The sequence below is a fragment of the Orcinus orca genome, chromosome 20 (genome assembly GCF_937001465.1).
Source record: "Orcinus orca chromosome 20, mOrcOrc1.1, whole genome shotgun sequence".
Taxonomy (NCBI): Eukaryota; Metazoa; Chordata; class Mammalia; order Artiodactyla; family Delphinidae; genus Orcinus; species Orcinus orca.
The window spans coordinates 35,300,867-35,319,681 of record NC_064578.1 but is presented as its reverse complement, the minus strand read 5'-3'; the positions used below and the strand labels follow the sequence as shown (position 1 = coordinate 35,319,681).

Genomic DNA, 18,815 nt, shown 5'->3' with positions numbered 1-18,815 from the left:
TTCTTGGGTAGATTATCTCCACTTCACTTAATTCTTCTTCTAGGGTTTTGTCTTCTTCCTTCATCTGGAAAATGTTCCTCTGACCCCTCATTTTGTCTAAGCTGCTATTTATACTTTTATGTGTGTGGTACATTAGTTATGTTTCTTGACCTTGGAGAAGCAAACTTCTGTAGGAAACATCCTATCTGTCTCAGCAGGACACTCCCCTCTTGTCACCCAAGCTATATGCTCTGGGGGTTTCCCCTATAAGGGCTGCATGGGTCCTTCTGTTGTGGCAGGCTGATTATGTGGGCAATCTGGTAGGCTTAGCTGGCCCCTAGTCTGGTTGGTTGCCAGACTCTGCCTTGTGCAGATGCAGCTGGCTGCCATTTAGCAGGGCCTGGTCATGAGGCAGCTAGCTGCAGAACCCTGGGGGACTCTGGGGCTAGAGCTGGCTCACGGTGGGCAGAGTCAGGGTCCTGAAGACTCCAGAGCTGTTGCCTGCCTGCTGGCAAGTGAAACCAGGTCCTGAGGTTAGTGCCAGACTACTGGCAAGCAGAGTTGGTTCCTGGAGTCTGGCTGCAAAGCCCAGGGATCCTAGAGCTCATTTCACATCATTGGTGAGTGGGAAAGGGGTGGTTTCCAGGGGATTTGGGGTGACCCAAATCTTGTGTTTGCCTGCTAGTGGGCAGAGCCAGGGCCCAGCTGGCTCCAGGGTAGGGTCTGGCTTACTGTGGGTGGACTTGGTCTGCAGACTGTGGGATCATAGTTTTCTTGCTTCTGGTATCAGCCCCCCTGGTGGATGAGGCTTGTCTAGAGGCTAGTGCAGGCTTCCTGGAGAGAAGGCCTGGTGCTTGCCCACTGGTGAGTGGAGCTGGTTCTTGGCCCTCTGGTGGGCAGGGCCATGTCAGGGCATGTCTAGAGGCAGAGGTTGGCTCAGGAAGTGTTTAGGCAGTCTGTCTGCTAATGAGTGGGGCTGTGTCTCTTAGCTGCTTGGCCTGAGACATCCTAGCACTGGTGCCCACAGGCTGTTGGGTGGGACCTCGGCTTTCCACTAATGAGCCAGGATGGCAGCTGCCAGATGCAGTGTTCACACGGTAGAATGTTCCCAAATATGGCTGACACCAGTATCTATGTTCCTAGGGTGAGCTGCAGCTGCCCCCTGCCTCTCCAGGAGACTCTCCAAGACCAGCAGGTAGGTCTGGCCTAGGCTTCTATCAAATTACTTCTTTTGCCCTGGGTCTTGATGCATGTGAAATTTTGTATGTATGCTTTAAGAGTGAAGTCTCTATTTCCTCCAGTCCTGTGGGACTCCTGAAATTAAGCCCTCTGGTCTTCAAAGCCAAGTGCTGTGGGGGCTCACCTTCCCAGGGCAGGACCCCTGGGCTGGGGAGCCTGATGTGGGGCTCAGAACTTTCACTCCTGTAGGAGAACCTCTGCAATATAATTATTCTCCAGCTTGTGGGTTGCAAACTGGGGTATGGGATTTGATTATATCACAAGTCCAGCACTCCCACCCAACTTGCTGTGGTTCCTTCTTTATGTCTTAAGTTGTAGAAGAGCTTCTCTGGTAGATTTGTCTTTTTCATTGATGATTGTTCTGCAGATAGTTGTGATTTTGATGTGTTTGTGAGAAGAGGTGAGCTCAGGGTGTTTCTACTCTGCCATCTTGGCTGCTCTCCTCTAGTCTAGCTATTTCCTTTTTTTAGGATTTTTTGGCCCATCACTGTTTCTGAGAAAGATTGGTGGGTAATTTTTCTTTGCTATAATGTCCTTATTAGGTTTGGGGATTAAGGTTATGTGATCTCATAACCTAATGCAAAATGGGAAATATTTCTTCATCTATTTTCTGAAAGAGTTTATGTGTGATTAGTGTTATTTCTTCTTTAAATGCTTGGTATATTCACCAAGGAAGCTATCTGGGTTTGGAATTTGTATTGTAGGAAGGTTTTTAACTACAGAATTTATTTCTTTAGTAAACATGATTGATACTTTTTATATTTTCTTTTTTTACCTTGTGTCAATTTTGTAAAGTTTTATTTTTCTAGGAATTCGCTATTTAATTAAAATTTTCAAGTTCACTGTCACATCATTTATAATATTCTTTTATGTACTATCTTTCTAATATGTGGGATCTGTAATGATGCTCTTATTTGTTCCTGGTATCAATATTTTGTGTCTTTTCTACTTTTATTCTAGATCAGTTTTGCTAGGGGCTCATAAATGTGAATTTTTTAATATACTTTTTAGTATATTTGTTTTCAACTTCATTAATCTCTGTTGCTATCTTTATCATTTCCTCTCCTCTACTTTCTCTGCATTTAATTTGCTATTTTCTAACTACTTGATCTGGATACTTAGATAATTGATTTATGGTGTTTATTTTTTTCTTATACATACATGTATTTGGAGCTATAGAGTTTTCTCTGACTATGGACTAAGCAATACCCCAGAAGTATTGATATATGGTTTTTATAATTCCTTTCAAAATACTTCCTAATTTTGATTGTAATTTCCTTTCTGATCTATTAATATACTACTGATAATTATATTGCTTAATTTGCAAACCCTTGAGGACTTTTCTAGTTTTCATTCTGTAATTCACATCTAGCTATCTCCACTGCAGTCAGAGACACACATCCTATGTGATTTAAATTTTCTGAAATTAAATTGTTGAGACTTGCTTTATGGCCAAGTGTATTTTCTTTGTGTCTAGTAAAAATTTTTGTCTTAATAGTTATTTTGTCTGATATTAGTATAGCCACTCTAGCAGTGTTTGGCTAATATTTACATGGTATATCTTTTCCTATCCTTTTATTTTCAACCTAATAAATCTTTGAACCTAAAATTTGTCTCTTGTACACAGCATTGAGCTGGATCATTTTAAAAAAATCCATTATGCCAATCTCTGCCTTTAGTTTGGCACGTTTAATCTATTTATATTTGATGTAATTACTGACAAGGTAGGATTAATGCCTGACATTTTTCTATTTGTTTTCTACATATCTTGTATCTTTTTTTCTACTAATTTGCAATTACTGATGCCTTTTGCATTAAATATTTTATAGTGCACTGTCTTAATTCCCTTCTTATTTTTTTACTCTGCTTTTTAAAGTTATTTCTTAGTGATTTCCCTGAGTATTAGAATTAACATCTTAATTTAAAGCAATCTAGTTTGGATTAATACCAACTTCATTTCAATCTTATACAAAAACTGCTCTAATATAGCTACATACCCTCCCCCCACTTAGTGCTATTATTGTCATACAAATTACATTGTTATACATTAGAAGCCCATTTACATAGTTTTATAATTATTGTCTTATGTGGTTGTCTCAAATAAGAAAGGAGTAGTAAATCAACTATACTTCAATAAAATTTTAAGAAATATATTAATTAAATTTGTAATGATTTTAAAAAGTCAGAGAGGAGTACAAAAAAATTACAAACAAAAATACATTTATACTGTCTTTTATATTTACCTATGTAGTTACTTTCACTAATACTCTTTATTTTTTGTGTATATTCAAGTTATTGTCAGGTGTTCTTCCATTTCAGCCTGAAGAGACTTCCTTTAGTATTTCTTATAGGGCAGGTCTACTGGTGATGAATTCTCTGAGAATGTCTAATTTTTTGAGGTATAGTTTTGCTGAATATAGAATTCTTTTTTAAAAAATTAATTAATTGATTGATTGATTGATTTTTGGCTGCATTGGGTCTTTGTTGCTGTGCGTGGGTTTTCGCTAGTTATGGTGAGCAGAGGCTACTCTTCATTGTGGTGGCTTCTCTTGTTGCAGAGCATGGGTTCTAGGCGCACAGGCTTCAGTAGTTGTGGTACGTAGGCTCAGCAGTTTTGGCTCAGGGGCTCTAGAATGCAGGCTCAGTAGTTGTGGCACACTGGTCCAGTTGCTCCGTGGCATGTGGGATCTTCCCAGACCAGGGCTCGAACCCATGTCCCCTGCATTGGCAGGCAGATTCCTAACCACTGCACCACCAGGGAATTCACTGCAGGCAGATTCTTAATGACTGAGCCACCAGGGAAGTCCCTGGATATAGAATTCTTGATTGATCGTCTCCCTCCACCCCCAGCATATTGGATGTCATTGCACTGCCTTCTGGCCTCCATGGATTCTGATAAGCCAGCTGTTCATCGTTTTGTTTATCTCTTGTGTGTAATGAGTTTTTTTTTTTCTTGCTATTTTCAAGATTCTCTGTCTTTTGAAAATTTGGCTGTGATGTGTCTAGATGTGGATTCTTTTGAGCTTATTTTACTTAGAGTTAGTGATTTTCTTTGATACATGGATTTTTAAAATCAAATTTGGGAAGTTTTTTGGTCATAATTTCTTCAAATATTCTTTCTGTCCCTTTTTCTCTCCCTCCCCCCCTTCTGTGGGTCTCATTATGTGTATGTTGATATGCTTGATTGTGTCCACAGGTCACTGACACTCCATTAATTTTTCTTCATTCTTGTTTTCTTTCTGTTCCTCAGGCTGGATAATCTTATTGAACTATCTATAAGTATGTTTATTCTTTCTTTTAGCAACTCACGTCTGCTGTTGAACCCCTCTAGTGAATTTTTCCTTTCGGTTATACTTTTCAGGTCCAGATCTCTATTTAAAAAAATGTTTTTTCTTTTTAGTGATATTTTCTATTTAGCAAGACATTATTTTCATACTTTCCTTTAATTCTTTAGGTATGGTTTCCTTTAGTTCTTTGAACATACTTATGATAGCTTGTTTAAAGACTTTATATGGTAAGTTCAGCATCTGGACTTCCTCAGGGACAGTAACTTCTGACTGCTTTTTCCCCTGTCTATGGGCCATACTTTCCTGTTTCTTTGCATGACTCATAGATTTTTGTTGAAAACTAAACATTTAAAATAACATAATGTAAACATCAGATTTCTCTTCTTTTCCAGGGTTTGTTGTTTCTGCTGATTGCTTCCTTAGTGACTTTTCTGAACTAATTCTGTATTCTTTGTCATGTGTGGGCATTGAAATCTCTGTTCCATTAGCCTAGTGCTCAGCTAGTGATCTGAGAGATTTTCTTACATTCTTGGACCCCACCCCCACCCCAAATCTCCCTATCTTTGCAAAGGGGCTCTGTGTGTTTGTGTTGGGACACACCTTCAACACTCAGCCAAAGCCTCAAGATCAGCCCAAGGTGAGAGATTAGTATCTTCTCAGGCCCTAATCTTCTTAGCCCTGCACATGCACACGGCCTTCTAGATCCACAGAAATATGCTGGAGTTTTTCAAAGCCCCGATGGACATCTCATTCTCCAGATTTTCCTTTTACATTTTTGGACAAGCTTTTTGTTTGCCCTTTCTGGTATTACCTCCTCAGGAAGCTATGAGGTTAAACAGTTGCTGTTGATTGCTTTTGACAAAGGCCCTGAGGATAGGGTTTTTCTTACTGAGTGATCTATGAGTCAGGTCAAATAAGACAAGCTTTACAGTGGGGCTTTTCCAGAAAACTGTCAAGTCAAAGAGTTACAAATCTCGGGTGGGCTTTGTTGGGAGCTTCAAACCTGTTCTAACCTCTCCAGTGGTTACTAGGCTACTGGTTTTAACAGCTATCATGGCTGTGAGTCTTCTGGTTTCCAAACCAAACATGGAGCTGGGGAGACAGTATGAGAATAGGACAAGTTAAAATGCTACACAATTCATTCCTCTTTCTAATATTCAGACTTTTTCCTTATATAAAAACTCCTTTATTGCTGAAAGCTGGTGGTTTCTTAAGTTCTGAAAAAGTGGGTTTTTTTGTTTTTTTTTACATTTTTCCTCAGTGTCTTTATTGCTGTTTTGGAGGAGTGGATTTTTTGGAGATCCTCACTCCACTGTTTTGAAAGGGCTTCTTTCTATCTTATATTTTAATTCCACATATACTTTAAACACCAAGAGACATAATTATTATCTTATTTGATCTGTTTTCATTTAGAGTTAATGCTACACTTACCCTTCTACTGTTCATCATTCATCTACTCTTCATCTACTGTTCATCATTCCTTCTTGCATTACTGCACCTCCATCTTTAATAATTTTCCTTCTGTTTAAAAAAACTCCTTTAGTGTTTCTTTTATTCCCATATGCTAGAAATGCATGCTCTAAGTTTTTGTTCGACTGAAAATATTTTCATTTTACCTTCATTTTGGAAAGATATTTTCATTGAGAATAGAATTCTAGGGTGGCAGTGATTTCGTTTGTGCTCCATAAAGATTCAATTGGGTTGTCCTCTAGGCTACCATAATTTCTGCTGAAAAATTGCCAGTCTTGTTGTTCTTTTGAAAGTAATGTGTCTTTTATCCTCTGGCTGCTTTTAAGAGTTTCCTTTGTCCTTGATTTTCAGCAGTTTTAATATGGTGTAATTAAATGTGTTTTTCTTTATGTTTATTCTTCATGGCATTCATAGAGCTTCTTGGATCTATGACATGGTATCTTTTATCACTCAGCCATTTTCTCTTCAAATACTGCTGCTTTCCCTCTCTATCTTTTTGTCTCATTCTGAAATTCCAATTTTATATACGTTTGGCCTTTTTACCATATCCCTTAAATTTTTTTTTTTTTTTTTTTTTTTTTTTTTTTGCGTATGCGGGCCTCTCACTGTTGTGGCCTCTCACATTGTGGAGCACAGGCTCTGGACGGTCAGGCCCAGCAGCCATGGCTCACGGGCCCAGCCGCTCCATAGCATGTGGGATCTTCCCAGACCGGGGCACGAACCCGTGTCCCCTGCATCGGCAGGCGGACTCTCAACCACTGCGCCACCAGGGAAGACCTCATATCACTTAAATTTTTACTGAATGCTAGGCATTGTGTATAAAAATATTGTATAGATAATTTGAGGCTCTCATGGTGTTAGTTTCCTTCAGAGAGGATTTACTTTTGCCTCTAGCAGTTAGTTTGAATAAATGCAGATTACCTTAATCCAGTCTGAGTCTGAGTTGGTTTGAAAGTGAGTTTTAGTCTTTTGAAGAATCAGGCTATTTCCATTTCACCTTTATTCCTAGGGTGTGGCTCTTCTGGGATGCTAATTGGAGCCCAATACTGCTTGTGAATCAGTAAAGAGCCAAGGGGAAGCTCCTGAGCCTCTTAGCCCTATGGCACTAGTTAGCCCTATGGTTAATGCCTCAAAGTGGAGCTGGGCATAATGCCGGGCTCACTTCAATGCACGCTCTTTTCTCAGGCTCTCTTTTTTTTAAAAAAACATCTTTATTGGAGTATAATTGCTTTACAACGTTGGGTTAGTTTCCGCTGTATAACAAAGTGAATCAGCTATACCTCTACATCTATCCTCATATCTCCTCCCTCTTGCATCTCCCTCCCACTCTCCCAATCCCACCCCTCTAGGTGGTCACAAAGCACAGAGCTGATCTCCCTGTGCTAAGCGACTGCTTCCCACTAGCTATCTATTTTACATTTGGTAGTATATATTAGTCTATGCCACTCTCTCATTTCATCCCAGCTTACGCTTCCCCATCCCCGTGTCCTCAGGTCCATTCTCTACATGTGCATCTTTATTCCTGTTCTGCCTCTAGGTTCTTCATAACCATTTTTTTTTTTAGATTCCATATTTATGTGTTAGCATATGGTATTTGTTTTTCTCTTTCTGACTTATTTCAGTTTGTATGACAGATTCTAGGTCCATCCACCTCACTACAAATAACTCAATTTCGTTTCTTTTTATGGCTGAGTAATATTCCATTGTATATATGTACAAAAATATGGAATGCTTCACGAATTTGCGTGTCATCCTTGCACAGGGGCCATGCTAATCTTCTTTGTATCATTTCAATTTTAGTATATGTACTGTCAAAGCGAGCACTTTCAGGCTCTTTAAGTCCTAACTGTCTTCAAACAACAACAAAAATGTTTAAGTAAACTTTTTATTTTGAAATAATTTTTTAATTACAGAAGTTTGCAAAATAGTATAGAATTCCCATGTATCCTTCATCCAGTTTCCCCTGTTGATTACATCTTGCCTAACCTTTTTACATTTGTCAAAACCAATAAGTTAACATTGAAATAATGCTATTAAGTGATCTACAGACTTTATTCAGATTTCTTCAGGTTTTTCAGGATGTCCTTTCTCTGCTCTAATACCCAATCCAGGGTACTGCATTGTGTTTAGTTGTCATGTCTGTAACACCATCTGTAACCATTTTATCAGTCTTTATTATTTGTTTTTCACAACCTTGATAGTTTTGAAGAGTACTAGTCAGGCATTTTGTAAAGGATCTCTCAGTTTGGGTTTGTCTGGTGTTTTCTCATGAATAGACCACAGAGTACCATTCTCATTACATCATATCAGGAGGTACGTGTTATGAACTAAATGCTTGTATCACACCCCCCACCACCACATTCATGTGTTGAAGCCCTAACCGCCAATGTGATGGTATTTGGAGGTGAGGCCTTTGGGAGGGAATTAGGTTTAGATGAGGGAGGTGCCCTTATGATGAGATTAGTGCCTGTGTAAGATTAAACAACAGAGAGCTTGTTTCCTCACCCTCTCTCTACCATGTGAGAACAAATTGAGAAGGTGGTCGTCTGCAAGCTAGGAAGAGAGCTCTCACCAGGAACTGCATCTGCCATCACCTTGATCTTGGACTTCCAGCCTCCAGAACTGTGAGAAATAAATGTCTGTTTAAGCCACACAGTCTGTGTTTCTGTTTTTGTTTTTGTACAACAGCCTGAATTAAGACAGTACATGATGTCAATGTGATTATTACTGGTGGTGTTAACTGTGATCATTTAGTTAAAGTAGTGTCTGTCAGATTTCTCCACTGTAAGGTTAGTGTTTTTCCCTTTCTGTACTATATTCATTGGAAGTGGGTCTCTAAGAACAGCCCACACTCATGGAGCATTAAGGTCCACATTCATGGAGAATTAGGGAAAAGTGTTTACTTGCCTAACTTGAAATTCTTCTGTATGGGAGATTTGTCCCTCGAACAGATTTTTACTTTTGTTTTGATTAAACCAGTGTTTCTATTTCTTCTCAGTGAAAGCTAATTTGTTGTGGCTGCTTCTTAAGTCTGCTGCATTTCTTAAAAAAAAAAAAAATATATATATATATATATATAGAGAGAGAGAGAGAGAGAGAGAGAGAGAGGAAGAGAGAGAGAGAGAAAATGATTAACAGTGATTATCTCTGACATCTGTGACAAATGGGATTATATATATACATGTATTTGGGGGGGTTCCATTTTCTACAGTCCTGTACCATTTGCATATTTTATAATAAGCATGTATTTTATTTTATAATCAGTAAAAAAAACAATGATACTTTCTCCATTTTGTAAAAATAGCAGAAAAAACCATTTTTGTTCCAGTGATCTATGACTATGTCTCAGTGAAGGGAAAAATTGAGTTTACCATCTGGATTATTTAGCCCTCCGAATTACATCTTTTCCTATAAATTGCATTTTTGGATGTTTGAGGCACAGGGAGCTGCACTCTTGGGTTAGTATGCATGATGCCAAAAAACTGGGGGTCTGTTGTTCCAATTCTGGACCCACTCTTTCTGGCTGAGTGATCTTGACCAATACCTATTTCTCTATGCCTCTGTTTTCTTGTGAGAAAGTGGAGGTAATCATTATACCCACCCCAGGGGTTGTTGTGAGGAATAAATGAGATAATGAATGTGTAATACTTTGCATAGTGCCTCACCCACAGAATGCTTAATTCATGTTAACTATGATTATTATTAGGGGCCAAGTGTAGGCTCAGAGGGGAGTCAGTCTTGAGCTTAGTCATTCTGGATCCTTCTCTTTACTGTATCTCCCTTTAGAATCCTGCTTATTGTCATGGTTCTTTCAGATCTAATTTTCTCTATAATTTGGGTTGCTAAGCAATAGTGCGATTTTCCACATTGGCCAAGCTTTATAAATATGTAAGTGAAATAACGGAGCCAGGAACAGGTCCAGGTCTAGGGGCTTGCTTTGGACTCTTTGTTCTGTAACAGTGGAGTTTTTTCTTCTTTATAATCAAATAAACAAGCAGCCAACGCACTTCAGTCTCACCATTATCTCTCCTAGTCGGGAATTAGGTCCGATCCCCCAAGGGCCTGGAGCTGAGCCCAGTAGCTAGAGGTGTCAGGCTATGGTGACCGAGGATGCTGAAGCATCTGAACTCAGCAGGTGCCGGGACGGATGACGCCCCATGTGCGCATTAGCGCAAGGCACCAGGGGACCAACCCAGTGCCACGTGTGTTGAAAAGCACTGAACACACTCTGCAATGTGATCAGCTGATTACTTCAATGGGAGCTTGTTTCGTTCCTATTATGGAGACTAATCATGTGTTGTTTGGATGTGTTAGACATTCCAGCTCCAATAAAGACATCAGTGACCATGAATACATGAAATGTGTTTGCATTTCCAAGTAGTGGGTTGAAATTTTATCATTTTCTATTTCTCCATCTGTGTCTCATTATCCTGAAGCAGCTCCTTCCCTGTTTGCTGGATTCTAGGCCCAGGGTTTCATTCAAATGAACCAGTTTTCAGACAGCAAAATGAAAGGAAAATTGAATAGTTTCATTCATTTCCAACAGAAAGGAAAAATGAAACTAGGTTTCTTCCCTGTGCCTGTGATGGCTATAGACAAATCTGTGTGTTCCAGGCATTGTGCTAGGAGTTTTGTACACGTGACCTCATTTCCTCCTCCCCCCAGTTCGGCAAGGTCACCATTATTTTGTACTCCTGGGCCAGTCCTGGGCCTGGTTGCTCTATGATTGGATCCAGCCTTCATGTTTGCTTAATTGCTATCCCCTCCTGAAGGTATGGCTTGGCTTTCCCTCTCTGAGTTTACAGAAAGTAAAAATAGTAATTGTCAATCTTTGTCTCTTAAGTATGGGATTTTTAAACAGAAAGATTGCCTGTTGAACTTGAACACTACGCCGGTCCACGCCGTGTGTCCTGCCCAGGTCTCCCCTTGCTCCTCCTCCCTTTCCTCTTCTTGCTTCAGGCCTCTGAGCTATTTTTACTTACCACACTTCTGACACCAAATGTGTGGTGTCTTGTCCACACCATTCTTCCAGCTGTGGGTCCTACAATTCAGTTCAATTCTGACACCATCTACCTGGAACCAGCATCAGATCCCACAAGTGAAGGGCTCAGTCCCACAAGACTGCTCCCACTTCAGATGCCAGTTACAAGTCCCAGGTTGTCACTGGTACTTTTGACCAACTAGTTATAAATTTAGAGGGTTCCCACAACCCCCTCTTCAAGTTTGGTAATTCGCTAGTCCAACTCACAGAACTCAGGAAAACACTTATGATTAGAAGTTTATCAGAAAGGATTCAACTCAGAAACAGCCAGTTGGAAGAGATGCATAGGGCAAGGTATGGGGGTGTGCACCACCCTCCGAGCACCCCGACATGTTCATCAACGTGGAAGCTCTCCAAACCCTGCTATTTAGGGTTTGTATGGAGGTTCCATCATGTAGGCATGATTGATTAAACCATTGACCATTGGTGATTAACTCAATCTCCAGCCCCTCTCCCCTTCCAGGAGGCCTGGAGGTGGGGCTGAAAATTCCAAGGCTCTAATCATGCCTGGTCTTTCTGGTGACCAGCCCCCATCCCCCCAGCCACTAGTCATATCATTAGCATACAAAAGACATTGATCACTCTGGACTTTCCAAGGGTGTTAGGAGCTGTTGGCAGGAACCAGGGACAAAGGCCAATACTTATTTTTTATGACATCACAGCTGGATTCCCCCAGCCAGTCAAAAAGGGCAGCAGAAGCTGGGGTTCTGAGAGTGAGAGATGCTTTGGGCAGCTTCGGTCCTTGACCCCAGCTGCCTTATGCTTCTCTATCTGTGTCAGTCTCCTAGATTCTCCAGAAATGCCTCCTGTGACTTATTGGTCAGTCCAAGTGTGAGAGTAATTTCTCTCTAATTGCAGCAAGTATGAAGTGGGTGGCAAAGTCAATTTTTGTGGGAATCAGACAGCAGGAAGGATGTACAAGTAGAGCTTGGCTTCCGCAATGTAGGTTGAGACCAGAAGCAGGCACAGGGAGTAGGTGATTAAAATGAAAGTTTCAAATAAAAGACACAAGTGGACCAGGGGAACAAGGCATCTCTGTCCTTGGTCTCTAGTTGAAATATTTCTTTAGACTAAGAACAAGACCTACTTTCTTCATGACAAAGGCAGGTGGATATGTTACCGAGTTTCTATACTGGCAGGTGGCAAGCTTGTGTGTACCTTGAGTTTAAAACAGTTCTTGCAGACTGTCAAACACACCTTTTGTTTAACAGGTTGATCAACACTACCTCCCAGTCAAAAACCACTTGGAGCAGACAAGCTTCAGAAATTATGAGTATCTGCCTAACCAAACTTGAACAGATCAAAAGTCTTGCAGGGCACTATGAACTGAATGTGTGTGTCTCCTCCAAAGTCATATGTTGAAACCTAATCCCACTGTGATGGTATGTGGAAGTGAGGCCTTTGGGTGGTGATTAGCTCATCACAGCAGAGCCCTCATGAATAGGATTAGTGTTGTGAATGAAAAATATTGCCTGTCATATCAGTAAACAAAGGACTTTACAGCCATCAAGCCATCACATTAGAGCCTTGCCAACGGTGAGCTCAGGAAAGAAACAGAATGCCCGCCATTACAGCCACCCCCAACGGTGCGCCCTGAGGAAACTGAGGATGAGAAAATACAAGATACTGGCCCCAGATAGCTGATGTCCATATCAAAGGAATGATTTCAACGAGCCCAGATTCTTGCATCTTCGCATACATAGAAAAGCACTAAGTTCCTTAACTTGAGATATCTGTTTTTATCTTTTTTTTTTAATTTTTTATTTTATTTTATTTTTTTTAAACATCTTTATTGGAGTATGATTGCTTTACAATGGTATGTTAGTTTCAGCTTCACAACAAAATGAATCAGTTATATATATACATATGTTCCCATATCTCTTCCCGCTTGCGTCTCCCTCCCTCCCACCCTCCCTATCCCACCCCTCCAGGCGGTCACAAAGCACGGAGCTGATCTCCCTGTGCTATGCGGCTGCTTCCCACTAGCTATCTACCTTACGTTTGGTAGTGTATATATGTCCATGCCTCTCTCTCGCTTTGTTTTTATCTTTTTTAACAGCAATCTTTTGATGTTTCTACTACCTAGTCTTTGCTGCAAAACTCCTACATATCTTGGCTACTCCCTGTTGCCTGTTTGGAACAGTCGCTCAGAGTTATCTGGGATGCTGTGTGTAGGGCTTGAAGTCCTCAGAAAGTCCGCAGAATAAAACATAACTCTTAACTTTTAGGTTGTGCATTTTTTTTCTGTCAGCAGTGTCCTTAAAATGGGGACCTCAGAGAGCTCTCTTGCCCCTTCCACCATGTGAGGACGCAGAGAGAAAACAGCCATTTATGAACTAGGAAGCGGGCCTCACCAGACATTCAATCTTCCGGCACCCGGATCTCAGACTTCCCAACCTCCAGAACTATGAGAAATAAATTCTATTGTTTAGAAGTCACCCGGTCTATGGTGCTTTCATTGCAGCAGTCCAAACTGATTAAGATACAGGGGGAAATAAGTTACTCTGGCACCTTCCTTGTTGAACAAAATCTCAAAAGAGTAGTTTTCTTTTGGTCATACTTTGGTTCAATCAATATATAATATTTTCTCTAATAAACAATGCTGACAGTTCACATGGGCATTATAACTACCTTATAAAACATACCATGTTAACATTTCCTTTTCAGGACTTGAGAGTTTTTACAGACTCAGCCTCTTCAAAAAGGCTGAGATTATGAATTTTCCTTCTGAACTCCTCATTCCGTGGTTATGCTTCCAAGTGGGGGTCCTCCCCACAGGCTGGCCTCCTTTCCTAGCTCCACAGAACCCTCAAATCTTTGAAAGCATCCTTGTTTCCTTACTACAAGATGTCACAAGCCTTGCTACTGTCTTACCCCAAGTCCCCTCCACTCCCCACCCCCACCCCATTAGGAGGGCTCTGGTTCCTTCTGGTAAAAGATGGCAGCAGAAACCTGTGGACTTTAAAAAAGATGGACAACCTAAAATTTGAGAGTTATGTTTCATTCGAGATCTTACTGAGGACTATAGTCTGGGAATCAGCCTCTCAGAGAGCCCTGAGAAACTGTTCCAACCAGATAAGGGAGGAGCTAGGATACATAGTTTTTCTGAAAAAACAAAACAACAACAAAAACAAACAAACAAAAAACCATGTAGCTGAACATCAAAAGATTACTGTTAATCACAAAAAACAGACATCTCAAGTTAATGACTTTAGTGCTTTTCTGTATATGAAGATGCAAGGGTCCAGGCTCATTATTCCTTTGATATGCATCGTACTATTTTGGGCCAGCATCCTGTTTTTCTCCATCCTGAATTCCCCTCAGGGCACACTGTGGGAGACAGCTGCAGTGGCTGATGGCTTGATGACCACAACATTTTTTTGTCCAGAGGCCTAGATTTCTGGGTCCTGGGGGTGCACACCATGTTATGTTACCTGCTCTCACTGGGTGACTCCATGGACACCACACAGTTTTATTTCATCGACGGTACAGGAGCTTCACTAAAGCCCTTATATAAATGATGGGCTTCACTAAAGCCCATCATTTTTATAAGAACTTTTCAATTTTTTTTTTTTTTTTTTGCGGTTCGCGGGCCTCTCACTGCTGTGGCCTCTCCCATTGCGGAGCACAGGCTCCGGACGCGCAGGCCCAGCGGCCATGGCTCACGAGCCCAGCCGCTCTGCGGCATGTGGGATCTTCCCGGACCAGGGCACAAACCCGCGTCCCCTGCATCGGCAGGCGGACTCTCAACCACTGCGTCACCAGGGGAGCCCAGAATTTTTCAATTTTTAACTCTTCCTTCTGGGTTACCAGCTTTCTTCTTCTCTTTCGATACCATGGTATATGTCACATCGAACTGCACATATGTAACGTATCAGTTACAAGGCTCTCCAATGATTCTGTAGCATCAGCTATTAAACAAAAAAGGCCCATATTATCGAGCCCTTGAGTTAACTTCCCTACTTTATTCAATGTATTAGAAATGCACGGAACAGTATAACTAGAACGGTGACAATTTCTCCTAGGGTTCTGTGCCTTTCATTGATAAAACTATCTTATTAAAATCTCATAGAGAATTCCCTGGCAGTCCAGTGGTTAGGACTCGGTGCTTTCACTTATGGTGCCCAGGTTTGATTCCTGGTTGGGGAACTAAGATCCTACAAGCTGAGCTGTGTGGCCAAAAAAAATCTCATAAAGGAATACTTCAAATATATTTGCATATCACTGCAAATATGCTGAAACAAAGCCCATATTACAAAAATAAAGGCAAACAAACAAGAGAAGTTTCTTGACTTTATATTCCCTTCTGCCTCTCATTTCTTTGTTCCCCTTTACAGAAATATCTTCAGAAGTGATGCTATATTCATGGTCTTCAATTCACGTCCTACCATCCTCTCTGAAACATACTCCAAAATGATATCTGCCTCCACTATTCCAGAACTGCTGCAAGGTTACCAGTGACCTTCCTGTGGCCACATTCAATGACTACCTCTCAGTTCTCATCTCACCTGACCCACCAGGAGCATACACAGTGGACCTTCCCTTTTCCTGGCAAAGCTCGCTTCACTTAGCCTCCAGGACTTGCACTCTCCAAATTTTCCTCCTACTGCTCTGGCTGCCCCTTTTCAGGTGTCCTTGTTTATTCCTCCTCAGATCCTCAACTCCTAAACTTTGGGTGCCCTGGGGCTCAGTCCTCAGGATGTGTCTATTCCAGCTCCACTCCTTTGGTGATCTCAATCAATTTCATGACTTTAATTACCAACTCTTATGCCAGTTACCTCCAGATTTACATCTCTAACTCAGACCTGTCCTTGACGTCTAGACTTGTGTTATAACTGAGCTCCTGATCAACAATCTTCCCTTGGATGTTTAACGGACATCTCAGAGTTAACATGCACCCAAAAGAGACTGCTGATCTTCTCCCAAACCTGCTTTTCATTCAGTCTTCCCCCAAATAGTAATAGCTAGCACTTACCCAGTGCTCACTCTGTGCTTTGCACTGTTCTAAGTGTTTTATGATATTAACTCATTAAGAAAAACAAACGACCTGATTAAAAACTGGGCAGCGGATCTAAATAAACATATTTCTAAAGATGGCATACAAATGGCCAACAACTACATGAAAAGATGTTCAGCATCACTGATCATCAGGGAAGTGCAAATCAAAACCACAATGAGGGCTTCCCTGGTGGCGCAGTGGTTGAGAGTCCGCCTGCTGATGCAGGGGACGCTGGTTCGTGCCCTGGTCCGGGAAGATCCCACATGCCGCGGAGCGGCTGGGCCCGTGAGCCATGGCTGCTGAGCCTGTGCGTCTGGAGCCTGTGCTCCGCAACGGGAGAGGCCACAGCAGTGAGAGGCCCGCGTACCACAAAAAACAAAAAAACCCACAATAAGATACCACCTGTTAGAATGGCTATTATCAAAAAGACAAGGGATGACAAGTGTTGGCGAGGACGTGGAGAAAAGGGAACACGTGCACTGTTGGTGAGATTGTAAATTGGTGCAGCCACTATGGACAACAGTATGGAGGGTCCTCAAAAACTCAAAAATAGAACTACCATGTGATCCAGGAATTCCACTTCTGGGTATTTATACAAAGAAAACAAAACACTAACTCAAGACATATCTGTACCCCTGTGTTCACTGCAGCATTATTTACAATAACCAAGATATGGGAACCATCTAAGTGTCCATAATATTATATGTCAAGTATACCTCAAAAAAAACAAACAATCAAACCAAAAAGAAAAAAGCCTCATGACAACTTTATGAAGTAGCAATTATTATCTCCATTTTATAGATTAGGAAACTGAAGCATAGAAAATTTCAGTGACAAGAAGTTAAGGACTCAGGCATTATGTGGCAAAGCCCTTCGGAACGAGAGCTCCACGAGAGCATAAATCCTTTTCTGTCTTATTTGTTGCTGTATCTCCAGGTTCTAGAACAATTGCTGGCACACAGGAAGTGATCAGTAAATGGTTATTGAATGAATGAATGAGTGTACAAGAGAAAGTTTCAAATATTTAAACGTACCTGCAGAATTAGTACAATCACAAGGCCCTTAATCAGCTGGAACACTTTTACCCAGGCTGAACCACAGTGGTTTTCAGGACAGAGTGTGGGTGTATAGCTAGCAGCCAAGGTGCAGAGATGGCTTCTCTTGGTCCATGGTGTCTGGGGATATGGATACACTTTTCCTTCTCACCACCCTGCCCCCATGCGCAGGCCCTTAGGGGAGGCTCAGGTGCCTGGGCAGTGTATATCACATCTGTAGTGCTGCTGTGCTCTCCTCGTTCTGTCAGCAGAATAATACTTGCTATTATTTTTTTTCACTGCTGATCTTCCTGAAACTCTACTAAGTGCTTTATATGGACTAACTCAATTCTCTGAATCCTAAATGGTAGGCCCTTTGATGAACACCATTTTACAGAGGAAACGTAAGCTGAGATGTATTAACTAACTCGACCAAGATCACAGTCAGTAGCAGATCATAGAGGAATTGGTTTATCCCGAGGCAGTCACAGGTGAAAGCAGACCGTTTCTGGTGAGCTGGGCCTACAGGAAGGGAAGAAAACGCCTGGCCGAGTCTGCACCATGTTCCTGGGGCCTTTCGCCCTGGGGCACGCTGGGCTGATCTGCTGCTGGTCTTCAGCTAGTGCCCAGCTCCCACCACTGTTTGTACTGGCCAGATGGGGGCATTGTGCTCGGGATTTCCCTGATCTCAGAGCTCTAGAATTGCTTGGGTGCCAAGGGTGGGGGAAGGGTTGGAAGGCTAGAGGGCAGTGGGAACTTTGTGGGCTTCTCAACTTGCAGGGTACACACACGTTGGGTAACACTATTACTGGGTTGGTCAAATTTTCACTCCCATTCCACGCCTCTTTCCTAATGTCTGCACACTGCAGTGCAAGCTTAACCACTTTCAGGACCGCTTGCTGAGTAATGATCACTTTTACCGTTTTTCCTAAGAAGTCATGTGGTTCAAACAACAATCCCCTTTGGACACAGGCGTGGGAATCAAAACCTTTCACACAAAATGTTAGAAAAGCTTGTGATTTTGATAACTAAAAACACACCAATGCCTCCTTTCTGTTCTCCATTTCTGTCACTTTCATATTCCTGTGCACTGGCCAAGGGTGTTGTCCAAAATCACACCAAACAGCATGACCACTCTTTAACTTTTCTTCCTTGGTGGTTTCACCACTGACTTGCTCTTTTTGCTTTCTTTTCATTTTAACATTTGTGTTTTTAAAATTTATTTATTTAATTTTCTTTTTGGCTGCGTTGGGGCTTCGTTGCTGTGCGCGGGCTTTCTCTAATTGCAACGAGCAGGGGCTACTCTTCTTTGTGGTGTGCAGGCTTGTCATCACGGTGGCTTCTTTTGTTGCGGAGCACGGGCTCTAGGTTCGTGGGCTTCAGTAGTTGTGGCTCGCAGGCTTTAGAGCACAGTCTCAGTAGTTGTGGCGCACAGGCTTAGTTGCTCCGCGGCACGTGGGATCTTCCCTGACCAGGGCTCGAACCCGTGTCCCCTGCGCTGGCAGGCGGACTCTCAACCACTGCGCCACCAGGGAAGCCCTTTGTTTTATTGTCTTTCATTTGAGTGGAAGTAACAGGCAGTGAGAGAACAAAGTAGCATCGTCCCAGTGCAACTCGTATTTATCTGATCTGGGCTATTTGGGGGACAAGTAAAATATTTTTTTCAGAATTGAAAACAAGTGTTCAAACAAACTTTGTACACAAATGCTCATAGCAGCCCTATTCATAATAGCCAAAGTGTGTTAACAGCCCAGATGTCCATCAAC

General features: G+C 41.7%; 1 long non-coding RNA gene and 1 other non-coding gene across 2 annotated transcripts in view; one reads left to right on the top strand and one right to left on the bottom strand.

Moving 5' to 3' along the window:
- The first annotated feature begins 993 nt into the window (after window positions 1–993).
- Window positions 994–18,815, top strand: part of LOC117199430 (uncharacterized) — a 30,017-nt gene continuing 12,195 nt past the window's right edge. Inside the window, exon 1 of the long non-coding RNA XR_004480657.2 lies at window positions 994–1,174. This is a non-coding gene — a long non-coding RNA (uncharacterized LOC117199430). The remainder of the gene's footprint in view (window positions 1,175–18,815) is intronic.
- Window positions 7,693–7,799, bottom strand: LOC117199501 (U6 spliceosomal RNA). Its single transcript, XR_004480751.1, has one exon. It is a non-coding gene; the product is annotated as a U6 spliceosomal RNA (small nuclear RNA).